General features: G+C 36.8%; 1 pseudogene; it reads left to right on the plus strand.

Moving 5' to 3' along the window:
- The first annotated feature begins 13,086 nt into the window (after positions 1-13,086).
- Positions 13,087-13,891, plus strand: LOC113915862 (annotated as a pseudogene).
- Positions 13,892-18,031: the final 4,140 nt, after the last annotated feature.

The raw sequence follows: 18,031 nt of genomic DNA on the forward strand, positions 1-18,031 counted from the left end.
AGTGGCTATTTTATGTATGGATATGCTCAAATTTTAAGAGATTGAGTAGCATGATCTGGTCTTCAACAAGAAGTTATAAACCCTGCAATTTAAATCCAACAATTCTTGATTCCAAAGATCCCTGCTTTCTTCCTGAACCCTGCTGCTTCCAAGGAGCAGAGTCGAACTTAGAAAGTAGATTATTCAGAACAAAAAGTAAGATTCTGTGGAGACTGCCCAGATATAGCTTTACATTCTTAATCTCCATGCTGCTGTTTCTTGTTTATCCTTGTGTCATCGAGATTATCTTTTTAAATACTTCCCACTTTTTGATGTAGGATAATTTCTTTGACTCAAGCTTAGATTCCCTTCTCTTTCAAAGTTCATCAGAAGTCCATTCTTCTACTAATTTCAAAAGGACTCTGGTGCAGAAGGTTGACTAATCATAGCACTCATTTCATGGTACATTATCAGCACTGGCCCACACAAACCCACACTTGCTTTATTCGTCATTCCATTATATTCCCATAGCCCAGGCCCTTCCCCCTCTACCACAGGCAAACATTCTAATGGGTTTAACATGGTTTTGTTGGTATGTGTTCTTTCAAAATGCTTCTTTCTTGTATGCACATATTTTTAATTTATATAAATTATGTTTTGTTGTACATCATATTCTTTTTATTTTTTTGTGAATGCCATATTTTTTGTGAACATTATTTTATTGGTGTGTATATATTTAACACATTGCTCCATAGTGTGCATCAAATTTTCTACCAGAACCACCTGGAAACACTCACCCTTACTTCCTTATCCTATTTGTCAAAGCACATGGAAAAAAAATAAATGGGAAAGCAAATCAATTCAAGGTCACCTAATCTTTCACCAATGGAGATTAAAGTAAAGTATATATAATACATTACATTAATGAAGTACTTTAAGTTGCTTATACTACACCTGCTCAGAACATTCACATGTTCATATTTAGGAATTTTGTGGGGTTATTGCTTGATATGCAACATATGGGATGAGGTAGAGAAATTAAAAAGAATCTGGGATAATAAAATGATATGAATTAAAGATGGGTTATGGAGTGGCTATGAGAACTAAAATAAAAGAATAAAAATTTTTTTAATCACTGATGAATAGTATCATTTACTTTGAAGACAAGGAAGTATCATCATTTATAGATTCTTCTTTACAGTATCCTTAATTTCATCCTCCTTCAAAAAGTAATTTATGGAACACTAACTATGAGACAGTCATTTTAATTTAAACAACCCAACAAATTTGAAGTTACTACCCTAATTTATTAAAAAAGAAGCTAAGATATTGAGGAATATGCAAAAAGATGTAGAGTTAAGGCAAGGCTGGAAGGAACTGATTCAATCCTCGAGTTGGGTGAGCACAGGTTTTGGTCAGAAATACTTGGCTCAAATCTCAACCCTGCTATTTAACCATTCTCTGACATTTTGCAAGTTACCTACACACTCTGCCTTAGTTCCTTATCTGAGAGTGAAGTTATTGATGCCTACCTAAATAATTGCTGTGGATATTAGAGATGAAACATGGAGAGTATCCAAAACAGTGTCTGGCATGTAGCTGGTACATATGTATGTTATTTCCTCACTCTTACTAAACTCACATATTTCATGGAAAGTGGCATTAGAACCCACATTTGGGGGCATAAATTCAGAACCTGTCCCAGGAAAATAGTTATATCTTTAATTAATCAACATATGATATACTTCAAAAGCATCTGATGTCTAATCTATTTTGTGTCTTTACTTGCCTCTCTTTCCAATACTTATTGACCAGAGTAGTCTTCCTTTACTACCAGAGCAATCTTCCTTCTGGCCTTTTGCCTGGATCATGTTAGTAATTTTCTCAAGAAAGCACCATATTTAAAATCCTTCACAACCTGGACTCCACCTACTTTCCAAATTCATCTGTTTCTATTACCTGGGCTACAACTTGGGAAAGGTCTTGTCTTTATTCTGCCTTCATTTTTACTTATCAATTGCCTTGCCCCTACATAGCAATCTCCCTGCTTCTTCATTTCAAATTTTCATCTATCCTTCAAGGCTCCAAAAGCCTTTACTTCCCTATAATTTGATGTGTGTAGGACAGAGCTCCTCTGAACCTTTGAAGTACAGACAAAGCTTTTTCCTCTTCTCATATGGCATTTATATAGAACTTCAAATTGTAGATATTTGTATTCTTAACTCATTCTCCATGGTTAATTAAAGCCTGTTGAAAACAGGAACTGTCTTACTCATTTCTCGTCAGCTGTTCCACCTCATACGTAAGACCTTACACACAGTTGGTGCTTAGCCAATATTAGTTGGACATAATTAAAGAGCCTGAAGGTTTTCATTCCTGGGTTGTTGGAACTGTGTTTCTGAAACTAATTTAATTTTCCAGGTAACTTCTATAAAAGCAAAAGTAACTTTCAAGAAGATGATAGAGAACAACCGATGAATAAAAGAGTTAAACTTTCAGGAAGCAGTGACAGCATTCATTTGCTTCACCAGCTAAGACAGACTCAACAATGCAATTAAGAGCTATTGAAGTGAGCTGGGATCCTTGGTGAAACAACGTTGCATAATATCTCACAGTGGCTCTAAGTCACCACAGTGCAGTGAGTTAAAGCATTTTCCACTTGGAATCCAAGGCAACTTAAAAGGGTTATTGATTTTTTTCCTCTACTTATAAATGAGACTCACATATTAGGAGTGAGAACTGCAGACACAACATAATGACCTTTCTACTTGGCTTCTTTTTCCTAACATAAACAGAATCACTTTCAGTGGCTAAGAGGATATTAAGCAGTAAATCTTGTAATTATGTGTATGACTGTCTGTACCTTGAGAGCAAAAATTAGCAGCCACATTTTTAATTTTAAAAATATCAGTTCTGTTCACTTAGTATTAGAAATCTCAACATCTAATTGTGTGTTTCTCTTCCTGCATTGGTGTTGAAAAGTCCTATGTTTGTTCACGCCTCAGCACTAATACACAAGTCCAGCTTCAGTTTATTGAAGACATAAGACCTTGCATGACCTTGTTTTAGATGTAAGATTTAAAATAAAGTTATTGATTCCCACCATTTATCTTTAAGAGAAAGATTCTAAAATATGAAACAGTGGGGGAGCCCTTATTAAAGCTGTCCCAAAACAAAAGCTAAGAGGTTGGTAGCTATTAAAATCAGATTTGTTTTGTACCTGTTGGATTTTGCTGTCATAATTTAATTAGGGACTTTTGGAAAACAAGTTGAGGCTTGATGGGTTTCGTGTTCTTTGGTCTAGTTCCTTTCTCAGAGATTTAAAATAACTATTTTCTCTAACTTTTCACTCTTTGTTGGTGACATATTTAAGTTATTTCTGTTTCATTTCAGGAGTTTTGTTCTCTGTTTGGGGTTTTTGTTGTTGTTGTTTTCTTTCCTGGGTATTCAGTGAGACCTCTTATCTCCTGTAACACTAGAATGGCAAGATGCTCCTGTGTGGCCAGCCAGCCACACCGCACTACAGGTAATCAGACATTTTCTTGATTTTAAAGGTACTAGGTAGATACTTACTCTATCTAAACATACTCCCCCGTCCCCAACATGCACATACACTGCCTTTTGTTATGTCTACAGGTCTCCCATCGAAAATCTATTCAGTTCAGTTTGTTCAGCAACAAATACAAGTTTCAGAGATTATTAAGAGTCATTCTGTTTGACATCAGAGTGGCAAAAATGACAATATTCTGCAATTTAACCAGCACTAATTGTGTGCCGAGCACAGACCTGAGAGTTTTATATCTATATATTCTCTCATTTCATCCTTACAACATCATAATGTGGTAAGTTTTATAACCCTCATTTTCCATAGAAAGAAAGTGAGGTTCACAGAGTTAAGTACTTAGCTGAGGTCACGGAGCCAATCAGTGCCAAAATAAACAAGTTTTTCTGATTCCAAAGGTTGGGGTCTACCTGAAATTCTGTGAATAAGAAAGTCCTCTAGGTGACTGAGAGGGAGAAAATGGAAGTAACTCTTAAAAGTTTGAAAAAAAAACTTTCAATTTTGGCAAGGATTCCATTTTTAAGAGAAGAAAACAGGTTCAGAGAATGTTTTTAACTTTCTAAGCTTATAAACCCAATGTGTCAGTTACCAGTTTGTAATGTCTCCGCTACACATCTGCTCTTCACTGCTGTTCAGTAATAGACATAGACCCTGTGTGTTAGTTTGCTAGGGCTGCCATAACCAAGTACCACAACCTGGGTTGCTTAAACAACAGAAATCTATTTTCTCATAATTCTGGAGGCTAGAAGTCTGAGATGGATTCTCAGCAGAGTTGGTTTTATTCTGAGGTCTCTCTCCCTGGCTTGTAGATGGTCATTTTCTCCTTTTGCCTTCATGACTTCCTTTTGTACTGGTCTGTATCCCAACCTCCTCTTCTCATAAGAACACCAGAAATGGTGGGTTAGGGCCCACCCTAATGACCTCATTTAACCTTAAAGACCTGTTTAAGGACCCTATCTTCAAATACAATCAATTCTAAGGGACTAGGGGTTAGAATGTCAACAGATGAACCTGGGAAAGCCCAATTCCACTCATAGTACCCTGTACATATGTCTTCTTTGCAGGCTGAATGGTATTAAGCTTTTTCAGTAAAAGGTGCTGACGGTACACTGGCGGGGAGGAGTTTCTTCTCCTGGTTCTGATGGGCTCCTCTAAACAGGCTCCTGGAACATATGCAACACAGCTTCTGCAGTACCAGACTCCTGCAGCCTGTGTGGCTTCTACAGCACATGCTTCCAACAGCACCCACCGGGCTACAGCATGTGGCAATTCCCTATGGACAGCTTCTTCTCTGGGGGCTTGTTAGTGAAGAGTCACCAGGATGAAGCTGCTGGGAACAGCTTCTCCGGCATGCTCTTGGGAGGTGGCACGGCAGAATGCTGTTAACCCCGTGCTTCTGAGGGGGAAGGTCATTGAAAAGAAGTGACCACCAGGTGACCCTTGAGCTCGACCTGGGAATCAGAGGCTCCTCACCCCCCTTCCTGTCGTTGGAATAGGAGTTCCACTTGCCTTTTCTACTCCCAGAGGCTGTTCCAAGGACACATAATTATGTGGTATTGAGAACATCTGCTTGATATATATGACTGAACCCAGTTAAGGCCTCTTTATAAGCTTTTAAGATTTGGCAGGCAGGTGCAGGGAGCCATTTGTCTTGCTGGCACTCAAGACAAGTCTCATGTGTAAGTTCCCTTTTCTTATCAAAACTGCCACCTACCAACCTGGAGTGACCTGCCTCTTTCTTCAGTCTCTCCCTGCCCAGCAATAGAGGGGCCAGTTTCAGATTACACCAGGGAAGCCCCCAAGAGAGTTGTGAACCAACAACTTCCCCATAAAAGGCTTTCCCAGGCACACCCAAGGAGCAGCTTCACAGAGAGTTCTAAGGTGAGCATATCCCCAGGGCAGCTTCCCCCAGCACCCTACGGAATGGCTTCCCAGCCAACACTGCCAACATGGTAACTCCCTGTGGATGGCTTCCTCTAGGATCCATCCAGAACACTCTTGATGGCCCTGCAGCCTCAGCCAACATCTTTGCTGACCAGTAAGCCATGGCTGCACTCTCTCCAATGAAGTTTGGATCTCAGTCCTGGGTTAGGAGGGGTCTCCTAGATTTTTTTCCCTCCTTGGGTATTCTTTCTTATCCTTGTGGATGGTGGCTGTTTCCTATACACGCTATTCCTCTACTCTTTATAGTATTTTACTCCTCAGTAGTCAATCTCCTGTTATTCCAATCCCCTGTTAATAATTGTTTATATTAATTGTCAAATCATTTTTTGCTTTCTGCCTGAACTGATAAAACTGGTAAATGGCAGACCCAGTACTCAGATAATCCTACAAGAAAGAAAAATGCATAGATGCTCTAAATACTGGCAAGAAATCTGTAAAACTGTCATTCTTTTCACAGGATAAGATCATCTATCTAGAACACCCCCTTATGTCCCCAGAAAACATAGAAAATGTAGAGGAAAAGGAGTAATTTATTCTAACAACAAATTTGTAAAGAATCTAAGAAGTAACCTATCATAGAACACATAAGATCATTACATAAGAATTTTAAATAAAAGATAAAAAATATGACATCAATATATGGAGAAATATATGTTTATAAATTATCTTACTAAACATTTTAAGGAATTCAATACTCCATAAATTAAATTCAATACAATTCCATATGGAATCTCAGAAGAATTTTAGGGGAATTTGGAAAAATTATGTTGAAATAAAAAAATAATGATTGGCAAAGTGTTTAATCATCTTTGAAAACTAAAACAAGTAAGGACAGATTTTAAAATATATTGATAAAACTGAAATCCAAAGCAATTAAAATAATATGATATTGTAGAACAGATAAGCAGACCACTGAATATAGAGGTCAGAAATAAAACTATATATGTACAAGAAATTGATATGTGGTAAAAGTAAACCACAGGGCAAGAACAGAATACATTTTTATATAGATAACTTCACGATTGCTGGCATACTCTAAGGAGAACTCATGCCTTATACTATGAACAAAGAAAAATTCAGAATTATTGAGCTACACATAAAAGGTAAGTTTATAGACCCAATAGATGAACATGTAGTAGAAAACTTTTGTGACCTATGGTTGAAGAAAGATTTCAAGAAGCACAAATGATAAAGAAAGCATGATTTGACTGTATTGAAATTTAAATTTTCTATTCAAAAAAGGCCATAATAGATGAAGTGAAATACATAGATTATAGACTGGGGAAAATATTTGCAGTATCTATAACTGACAATGGGTTAATAGCTGAAATATACCAAGAGCTCCTGAAAAATAAACAAAAATGATAGAAAACACAATAGAAATTATAGACAAGGGATATAAATAGGCAATTTGTAACAGGAGATGTCCAAGCATATTACAAGATGCTCCAAATCACTAATAATCATAAAAATGAAAATTAAAAGAACATTAACATGCCACTTCATATCTATCAAAATGGCAACAATTAGAAACCTAATTAATACCTTGGTAATACCAAGTATCCTCAAGGATATGAGGAGATGGGAATTTTTATGCACAACAGGTGAGAATATAAAATGACAATTATTGTCAAAAGCAATCTGGATTTTTTTTATTAATTAAGTTTTGAACTATGATACAATGATCCCATTCTTAGCTAAATATATAAGAAAAATTGTTGTACAAGTCTATTAAGAGGACATATACAAATATTTTCACCTAGAAAGTATTTGCATCAATAGGAAATTAGAGATAAACTAATTGTTTATTCCTAAGGAAATCACTAATTAAATTATGGCAGATGCATACTTGAGAACATCATGCAGCAGGTAGAAGCAACACAGTCAGCAACACAGAGAGATCTTAAAATTATAGACTTGAATGACTATAGTAAAAACTGAATGAGATTATAATACAGTACTATTTATGAAAATTTATAAACTAAGACTTTATTTTAGGATAAAAGCATTGTCAGAGTATATATGAAACTTGTGAAAATAAATGCCTTTAAAACACTGTAATCAAACAGTATGGTACTGGCATAAAGACAAATAAACCGTTGGAATTAAATAGAGAGCCCAGAAACAAACACTCGTGTATGTAATCAAATGATCTTTGGCAAAATTCCAAGACCATTCAATAGGGAAAGGACAATCAATAAATGGTATTGGGAAAATTGAATATCCACATGCAGAAGAATGAAGTTGAAACTTTATACCATATACAAAAATTAACTCAAAATGTAAGACCTAAATGTAAGACCTAAAACTATAACTCCTAAAAGAAAAAAAAAGAAAAACTTCATGATATTGGATTTGGCAATGGTTTCTTGGATATGACACCGAAAATATAAGCAACAAAAGCAAAAATAAACAAATGAGACTATATGCAACTTAAAAATTTATATACCAGAGGATACTACCAACAGAGTAAAAAAGCAATCTATGGAATGGGAAAAATTATTTGGAAATCATATATCTGATAAGGAGTTAACATCCATAATACATAAAGAAGTCCTACAACTCAACAACAACAAATCAAATAACCCAGTTTAAAAATGGGAAAAGGATGTTTCTTCAAAGATGGTATACAAATAGCCAACAAGCAGATGGGAAGATGTTCAATATCACTAATAATTTAAGAGAAATGCAAATCAAAACCACAATGAGATAACACCTCACACCTATTAGGATGGCTACTAGACAGATGATAGAAGAAAGATAGATAGATTGATTGATAGATAGATGATAGAAAAAATATCAAGTGTTGGTGAAGACATGGAGAAGTTGGAATGCTTTGTACTATTGATGGGATTGTAAAATAGTGCAACTGCTATAGAAAATAGTATGGAAATTTGACAAAAAGTAAAAACAAAACTACCATATGAACCAGCAATCTCACTTCTGGGTATATATTTAAAAAAATTAAATCAGGGTATCAAAGAGGTATCTGCATACCTATGTTCACAGCAGCACTATTCAAAATAACCAAGAAGAAAAAGCAATCCACATGCCCACCAGTGGATGAAGGGACAAACAAAATGCAGTATATACATGTGATGGGATATTATTCAGCCTTTAAAAGGAAGAAAACCCTGTCCCATGCTACAACATGGATTAGCCTTGAAGATATTATGCTAAGTGAAATAAGCCAGTCACAAAACACAAAAACTGTATGATTCCACTTACATAAGGTACCCAAAGTAGTCAAATTCATAGGGGAAAAAAAAAAAAAAAAAACAGAAAGTAGAACAGTAGTTACCAGGAGCTGGGGAGAAGGGGATAGGGAAGTTATAATTTAATGAGTGTCAGGTTTCAAATGTGCAAGATGAAAGTCCAGGAGATCTGTTACACAACCATGTGGCTATACTTAACACCACTGAACTGTACACTTAAAAAATGGTCACGATTTTGGGAGGCGCCTGGGTGGCTCAGTTGGTTGAGCAGCTAACTCTTGGTTTGGGCTCAGGTCATGATCTCAGGGTCCTGGGATGGAGCCCTGCATCCAGCAGCTGCAGTGGGCTCTGTGCTCAGTGGGGAGTCTGCTGGGGGGGGGTGATCTCTTTCTCCCTCTGCCCCTACCATCACGTGTGCATGTGAGCAAGTGCTCTCTGCGTGCGCTCTCTCTCTCTCAAATAAATAAATCTTTTTTAAAAATGGTGACAGTGGTAAATTTTATGGTCTCTGTTTTTTTACCACGATAAAAAGAGGAGGGGGAGAGCACAGAAACACAATGAAAAGAAAGAAATAATAATAAAAAGCAGTTCCTCACACAAATAATGATAAATGGTTATAAGCTTAGAATATGACTAATTTACTTTCTCTAAAAAATTTCCCCAAAAAAGTGTAATGAAATAAGGTAAAATAAAATCAAAGGCTATAGGAATGAATATGATCACCTAGAGAGAGATTTTTACCTAGAGGGAAGAATGTTGATCACAATGAGAAATGGAGTAGAGAAGGAATAGCCACCAAAGAGACTGAAAAGAAATGAACAAAAAAGTAGAAGGAAAATTGTGAGTGTATGATGTGGACTCCTAAAGAACAGGGGTTAGCAAAACTATAGTCTGTGAGTCAAATCTGACCCTTTTTCCACTTCCTGCCTCCAAATTTTCACCCTGCTTGTTTTTGCACAACACCTAAGCTAAGAACAGTTTTCCTGCTATAAGAACAAAGTTGAACAGCTGTAACAGAGACTGTATTTTAGGCAAAGCCTAAAATATTTATTATTTGGCCCTTTACAGAAAAAGTTGATGATCCCACAAATAAAGAATGATTTTAAGAAAGGAACTGGTGAGCTATATCAAATGCTATTGTGAGATGGGATAAAAGGAGGACAAAAATATGACCATTAGTTGTCTGGGATTCTGTGTCTATTGAATGTGTTACATCACTAAATTGCAGATGTGTAAAAATCTAACCTCTTTCTCCCTAAAACTGAATTTTACCAACTCTTGAGCTACCATTCTCAAATTCAAGACATAATCAGTCACATTTCCATTGTGTCTTGCACAGATTCTTTTGAGAAAATATTCAATCCATATTAGAATCCTCAGATTCTTCCCACCTAGGGATGATTTAAGCTCCAGACAGATTACTTAACATTCTAAAATTGAGGAGAAAGACTACCTGGTCCACAACAATTCTTTCTCCTCCACTGACCTCCACCAAGATACATATTCCTCACAGAACTTTGGAAAAGAATGTCCTGGACCATGAAATGATTTATCTGATACTAGTGACTACTCCATACCTCCTTAACACTAGCTATTAAAATCATTTGACCAACTCATCTTCCTCTGATTTCTATTCCTACCACCAACTTTCTAATTATCATTTGGTTTGCATATGATCTGCCTTTCAAGAGAGTATACCCGACTAGTGAACTCTGGTCTCTGTTCCGATTTTTATTATAAATTTTAAAATTAGCATTAAGTTTTACATTTTCATTTATTATAACTTTAGCCAGTTAAGCCCCAGGGCCCTCTAATTTCTACATGTATTGACTCTCATATTTCTAAGACTGAGACCCTCACCCTGAATTGCAATGGCTACATGGAGATTCTACCACTTTAGAAACATACAGCTATCTAATTGCTTACCTTCAAACTGTAACAAGCAGCATAACACATATTTGTTCCATTGTAATATAAAGAAGTTAGAGGCAGAAGATATATCTAAGCAAAGTAAATATCTTAAGACTAATTTCCTTGTCATGTACTCTGAACATAGGTAAAATTGCATTGCACAACACAGTAAGAGTAATGCAACTATTATGTTTTTTAAAAAAACTTATTGGGGCATCTGCATGGCTCAGTCAGTTAAGCATTTGACTCTTGGTTTTGGCTCAGGTCATGATCTCAGGGTCGTGAGATCAAGCCCCACATCACATTCTGCGCTGAGCATGGAGCCTGCTTGAGATTCTCTCCCTCCCTCCCAACTGCTCCCCCCATTTGCACTCTCTCTCTCTAAACAACAATAAAAAGTTATTATATGTATTTGTATTTTATAATTGGCCATTATAGAAGAAGACATCTAGAAACCTGATGACCTAATGAGATATATTTCACTTTTTTGTCCCTCTTAGTATTGAAAAATGACAAAAGCAATATATTTCCAAAAGGATAACTGTTTTACTTGAATATATTGTCCATGTTGCCTTACTGTTTAAATAATGTTAACAGACAAACATTATCATACCCTCTACAAAAAAATCAAACATTTAGTCTCCCTTAATCAATTTATTTTATTAAAAAAAGAAAAATTATTTTTATAGTTCCATCCTCCATTGGCTCTTTTTCTTCCTAATTCCCATGATATCTTTAAGGGCATGTTTTCATTAAGGCCTTCCACACATTAGCTTCATTTTAATTTTTGTGAAATTTTAAAACATATGTAAATAATATCAAGCATGCTTTTGCTATTTCTATATTTTGAAGCTTACAAATGCAGTTTGAAATAACAAACTGCCAGAGATTGCAGGGAAAACAGAGAACATACATTGAGTTGTTTTTCATCAATCATATTGACATGATGTGCATATGCTCAGAGAGGCATAGTAGCATCCTGCTAAATAATTCTAGGAAAAAGAGGTAAAAGTGTAATAAAACTTAATGAAAATATTTTTTCACCTATTCAAAGACTGATTAGGGGCACCAGGGTGGCTCAGTTTAAGGCCAACTCTTGGTTTTGGCTCAGGTCATGATCTCAGGGTCATAAGATCAAGCCCCACATCAGGCTCCATGTTTAGTGGGGAGTCTGTTTGAAGATTCTCTCCCTCTGCTCCTCTCCCCACTCACTATCTCTCTCTAGAATAAATAAATCTTTAATAAAAAAAAGAAAGAAAATGACAACCTATTGCCTCCAGAGTTGTTAGTATAATACCCGAAGAAAGAAATATGAACATTTTGTTTAATGAGTGGTGATGACCAGACAAGGGTTGTGTTTTTTTTATGTGACCTATGACATAATATGAAATCCAAAGATAATAAATTCACAACTGTTATACTTTCATATGAGAAAATATAATTTTTATCCTCAGGAAATTTTGGAATAAAAAACATTTAAAATTCATAATTTAAACAAATCTATGCATTCTCTTTCTCCTCTTTGTCAATAAGTCTACATGTATCAGCAAACTTAAAGGAGTTTGTGAAATAAGAAAATGATGAAAACTATACAAAGAAAAGAACTGTCTCATGTCCAATTTTGAGGAAAAAAATATTCACCTCAAAGGCCAAATGTGGTACTGGGAGACAGTACTGTTATTTTAGAATTTGCCAGATAAGCTGGGGGTATTGCATAAGGGTATTTACATCATAGGACCAATAAAACTCACATTCTCAGATTCAATCAGCAATTAGCCCTGCAAATTTGAAGTGCAAGCTTAGGGTGAACAAAAATACATACACAAAAGTTACGCCACACCATGCTGAAGCAAAATTTAATCAACAAATAATGGGTGTTACATGGCTGGAATTTCCTCCATTTCGTTTCCAAAATAATTACTCAAATCTCAAATGGCCGGTTTAAAATGAGAGAGCTAAATACTCCATCTAGATGTGTCATGAACTGCAAACCCATCATGCTGAAAATTAGATTCACTACACATTCATTTAAAAATTATTTTGAGGGCGCCTGGGTGGCTCAGATGGTTAAGCGTCTGCCTTTGGCTCAGGTCATGATCCCAGGGTCCTGGGATCGAGTCCCGCATCGGGCTCCCTGCTCCTTGGGAGCCTGCTTCTCCCTCTGCTTCTCTCTCTCTCTCTCTCTCTTTCCCTCTCCCCCTCTCCCCCTCTGTCTCTCATGAATAAATAAATAAAATCTTTATAAAAAAATAATAAAAATTATTTTGAGAAGTATTATGTTTGAGGCGATATGACTTTTCCCCTTCCCATTTTCTATTGTCTTATTGAGAAAACATAAATCACAGGACAGTAGACAGGCCAAATACTTCTGGTTGTTATATACACCAAAGTTAGCTACTTTATCACACACTTCTTTATATTCTTTATAATTATGGACATTATTCAGCAAATAATTGCACAAAATAGCCTGTTAACATGGCCTGTTGCCTTCAGTCCTTCCTATGCCTTTTTGTTTCAAAAGCTTCCCATATCAGTAAGGTACAATTCCACAGGTCTCTGCAGAATCTCTACACTTGCTCTCCATTAGTGCTAGGATTTTTATTGACAATAGAACCAAAAGGACATAATTGTCACTCCTGGAAAGAGGTGACTTTGTCCACCCTGGAAATGAACAGAGCTCTTCTCATGAACTTCCTGATGAGAGGCTCTTGGATGACAACTGGTACAATGTTTGCAGCCATAATTGGAGCTGGAACGCTGGTACAATCAGTATTATATGACCAGAGCCCAAGACCCAGAGCAACTTGCTTAGTTCCTATATTCCAGTTGAATGGTGCCATACTGGCTCCTCTCACGATATTGGTGATGGGGGGTGGGAGGCTCTTCTCATCAGAGCTGCATAGTACACAGTGGGCATCAGAAGAGGTCCCTCCACTATGGCCACGTGGGCACTCAGTGGGAAATTTCTGAACATGCGACCACCTCTGGGAGTGGGCCTGGGTCTCATCTTTATATCCTCACTAGGATCTATGTTTCTTCCACCTACCACTGTGGCTGGTGCCACTCTGTATCTGTGGAAATTTATGGTGGATTAGGTCTTTTCAGTGTGTTCCTTCTAAATAACATGCAGAAAGTAATCAAGCATGCAGAAATAGTACCAATATATAGAGTTCAAAAATATGATCCCATCACTCCAGTGCTGGGAATCTACATGAATACATTAAATATATTTGTCTGAGTTGCCAGTATTCTAGCAACTGGAAGCAATAGGGAAAAGTGAAGTGACTCAGCTTTTGACTCTTCCAAATAAGCACACACATTTCCAATTTTCATGTTTGAGTAATTCTAAAATGCTATAATGAAGATGAAAACTAAGGTTAGTGCTGTGAGAATTATTTTATCTATTTTTAAAATTTATTTGGTTAAGCAAAAATTAGCAAACTTGTGTTTACCTGTATATTTTTTAATGCAAAATATTAACAAGTAATGTCATAAGTGAAGTAGAGGTTTGGTAAAGGGACCAGAGAGAAGTAAAGGTTACCTGCCATCTTTCTTTGAATACTTAGCACTTGTGTCATTGGTGGTGAGCCAGTATGAAGGGCCTGGCTATTTGGAAACAAACAGGTCATGCTGTTTTTATAATCATCTGCTGAACTTATCAAAAGCATTGAGCATAAAACAAAGACAACAGTGATTCATTCTCCCACCATTCCTTCTCTGTGCTATCTTTGCAACACGATCACTGACGTAATCATGTTTGGCTTCTCATTGTTTGACACTGTTAGGACTGTACAGAATGTTAATCATACAGAGAATTCCTGATATATAACACACACATAGATAGTGTGTGTGTGTACTGGTGTGTAAGTTTTAATTCTGAATCTTCTAGAACAAAATATCCTTAAAACTCTTGTCAGGACAAAATATTCAAAGCGTGAAAATAGTTGCATTTTTAAGTATTCAAATACTATGTTCATAATTACTGATTTTTTGCACATTTATTGAAATGTCTAATAGAATACATGCTTGTCTTATCTCTTCAAGCTTTGAAGGTTTTATCAGGAAAGCCTGTTTGTGGCTTACACTTGAGATTATGAAAGCAGTTTTTCTCCTAAGACTTGGTTTCTTGCATTCCCTTTCAGACTAAGCACTAAGAAAAGAAGGCAAAGCTAATCTTTCTTCATGAATTATATCAATCAAAAATGTAACAGGCAAATACTTCATTAGAATTTCCCCTAGCAGAATTTTCCTTCTCTCCTGCACACACTATTAGATTGTGTTTATATTTTCTAATAAAGATACCATACCCAACAAAAGAACTGAGAGTGGAGTATCATTTAACTTTATTTATTGCATCATAATCTGTAATGATCAATTTGTGTTTACAGAAGCCACAGAGGCAAATTAAATAGGGATATGATGTTACCAACTCCTCTCTCCACAGTCCTTTAAATCTTTCATGATGGCACTAAGCTGGGCAGCTCCTCTGGGGTTGCACTGTTGCTTCTGAATTTCTGTTTTTGCTGGGAATAAGGAAGCAGATCAAGGGGAATCCCATGAGGCTTCCTACAATAATAGCCTCTTATTTCACAGCTCAGGAAATGAATTTTCGAGTTCTGCTGGTCGCAAAATATACACTCAGTGGCTAGGGAAGTACACTCAGAGTAGACATATGGAACATGGGATTCATCAAGAAACTGACTTGGGCCAGTGTTCTATTTACATCCTGGACTCCATAAGCCCCTACTTCATCTAGAAGACCATAATGGCATTCTGGGTCATCTGGTAACTGTGTAATCTCAGATCTTTATCCAAACTGTGCTCATAGTCTAAGTGTTTCTTGTCCCCAGAATAGTTACCTTGGAAATAAACAGCTACCTAGGAAAAAATCTGAATTTCTCACTTAAATTTTTGTGTTGATATTGCAAAGATCTTTCTCAGTAGAATCTGACCTATTTTCAAGCAATGGGTACTGGGTGTGTAAACTTATATCTGAAAACTGAGTGAGGCACTATAATTTTTCAAATGCAGAGTCTAACTTCAGACTGTTTCTCATCAGATATTGTATTTCTGTTTTTGTCATTGTTGTTGTTAATATAAGCCAGATAGTACTATATTTGGTTGATCATCTATCATGTACTGTGGGACACCATAATCTATTAGCTATGCCTGGAAATCACTGTGGAACAAAACACCCTGATTGTTTTCCTCTAGCATGCAGACTCTGCCAGCACAGAAAATTTGGGAAAATCTGGGTATTCAATATTCTCAATTCTGCTGCCTATTTTCAGTATTTATATCTAATTTGTCTCTGCAAGTTATGTGCTTCAAGCTGGTGTCTAGCCTCATTGATTCCCAATATTCTCATTTATTCTAGGGAACCCAGTCTCATGGTTTCTTTTTATACTCCTCACACCAACCTACAGATGATTGTATATTCCTCACTGTACATTTCTTATTGTCTAAGTTAAGGGAATGTCCTCTGGGACCTGCTGGGAAACAGCTCTCTGGTCCTCTGTTTCTCAGGTCTTATATAGTAAAAACATTCAGACATTCTCACTTTCCTGAGCTTTCTGGCCCTTTCCTTACTACTATGTCAAAGCAGTCCCAATATCTCCATTTTATTACTGTGGATCATTGTTTTTTGTTTTTGTTTTTAAAGATTTTATTTATTTATTTGACAGAGAGAGACACAGCGAGAGAGGGAACACAAGCAAGGGGAGTGGGAGAGGGAGAAGCAGGCTTCCCGCAGAGCAGGGAGCCTGACGTGGGGCTCGATCCCAGGATCCTGAGATCATGACCTGAGCTGAAGGCAGATGCTTAATGACTGAGCCACCCAGGCGCCCCATTGTGGATCATTGTAATATCCAAACTATGAGGAGCCATCCCAGAGGTATATCTAAACAGGTTAGACTTACCAAAACATTAAAACATGGCCCCCATGTCAATAGGTTTTTCCCTACCCAGGCTTATAATTTATCCCTTGAATTCTACCATCCTCAAGATCCTACATAATTTCCTCTGGTTCCTGACAGCATATGTTAGCCAAATCTTGTGATTCCTTTTGTTTATGAAATATTCCCTCCCATAGCAAGAATTTCATTTTCTTTTTTTTTAAGATTTTATTTATTTGTTTATTTATTTGTTTGAGAGAGAGAGAGCATGAGTGGGGAGGGAGGAACAGAGAGAGAGAGAGGGGGAGAGAAAGAATCTCAAGCAGACTCTGTGCTGAGCACAGAGCCCAACACAGGGCCCAGTCTCATAACCCTGAGATCATGACCTGAGCCAAAATCAAGAGTTGGACTGAGCCACCAATGCCCCAAGAATTTCATTTTCTAGCTCAGGCCGTGTTGAGTTCTTATCATAATGTGGGGTGGAGGAAATGGGGAAAGGCAAGAGCAGAAGTTGTGGACTACAAAGCATCGTGTTTTAAGTTGCTGGTCTTGGTTGAGATTTTCACAGGTTCTCCAAACAAGAAAAGTCTTTTTTCATGGTTCGTCTCCCCCTCCAATTTGCCCCGCCTTCATTCTTCCCCTCCTGCTATCTTCTTCTTTTTTTTTAACATATAATGTATTATTTGTTTCAGAGGTACAGGTCTGTGATTCAATTCACAAACTGAGGGTTCTAGAGGGGAAGGGGGTGGGAGGATGGGTTAGTCTGGTGATGGTATTAAAGAGGGCACGTTCTGCATGGAGCACTGGGTGTTATTCACAAACAATGAATCATGGAACACTGCATCAAAAACTAATGATGTAATGTATGGTGATTAACATAACATAATAAAAAAAAGAATAGTGTTTTTTTCTAGTATGCAGATTCGTTGCTAGCACAGAGAATTTAGGGAAATCTGGCCACATTTGCAGTCTTAATGTCTCCATCCTAAGTCTCAGGCTTATAGTTCCTTTTATGAAGATCTTGTCTCCGACATAGGGAACTGTTAAGGCTATACATTCTTTATTGGTCTGCTACACTTATAATTAGATGTTGGGCCTCCTTTCCAGAATAATATTTTTTGAAAATATAGGTGAAAATGTCCTCAGAAGCTGCCAATATAGCCCCTCTGGTTCTGACAGTATACTTTGATTTGATCATTACCTAAAATGAACTAGCCATTTTCTTTTTTCAGTGTATCCAAAGCAGTTTACAATAGCCAGACAACTCCACAATTCTTAAAATTTTCATTATCCCTTTCCATTCAAATGCAACAATTTTGGCATAACCCAACACCTTCTCTTCCTTCATACCTTCATTTACCTTTTCACAGATGTGTAATGGTTAGCTTTATGTGTCAACTTGGCTGGGTCATGATGCCTAGATATGTGGTCAAACAAGAAATGAGAAAAAACACATGAAAATGGGTAAAAGGAATACTTTATCCATATCACCTATCCCTCAAGCCACCATGGCACAATGCCTAAAA

This window comes from Zalophus californianus, chromosome 1 (genome assembly GCF_009762305.2).
Source record: "Zalophus californianus isolate mZalCal1 chromosome 1, mZalCal1.pri.v2, whole genome shotgun sequence".
NCBI classification, from domain to species: Eukaryota; Metazoa; Chordata; class Mammalia; order Carnivora; family Otariidae; genus Zalophus; species Zalophus californianus.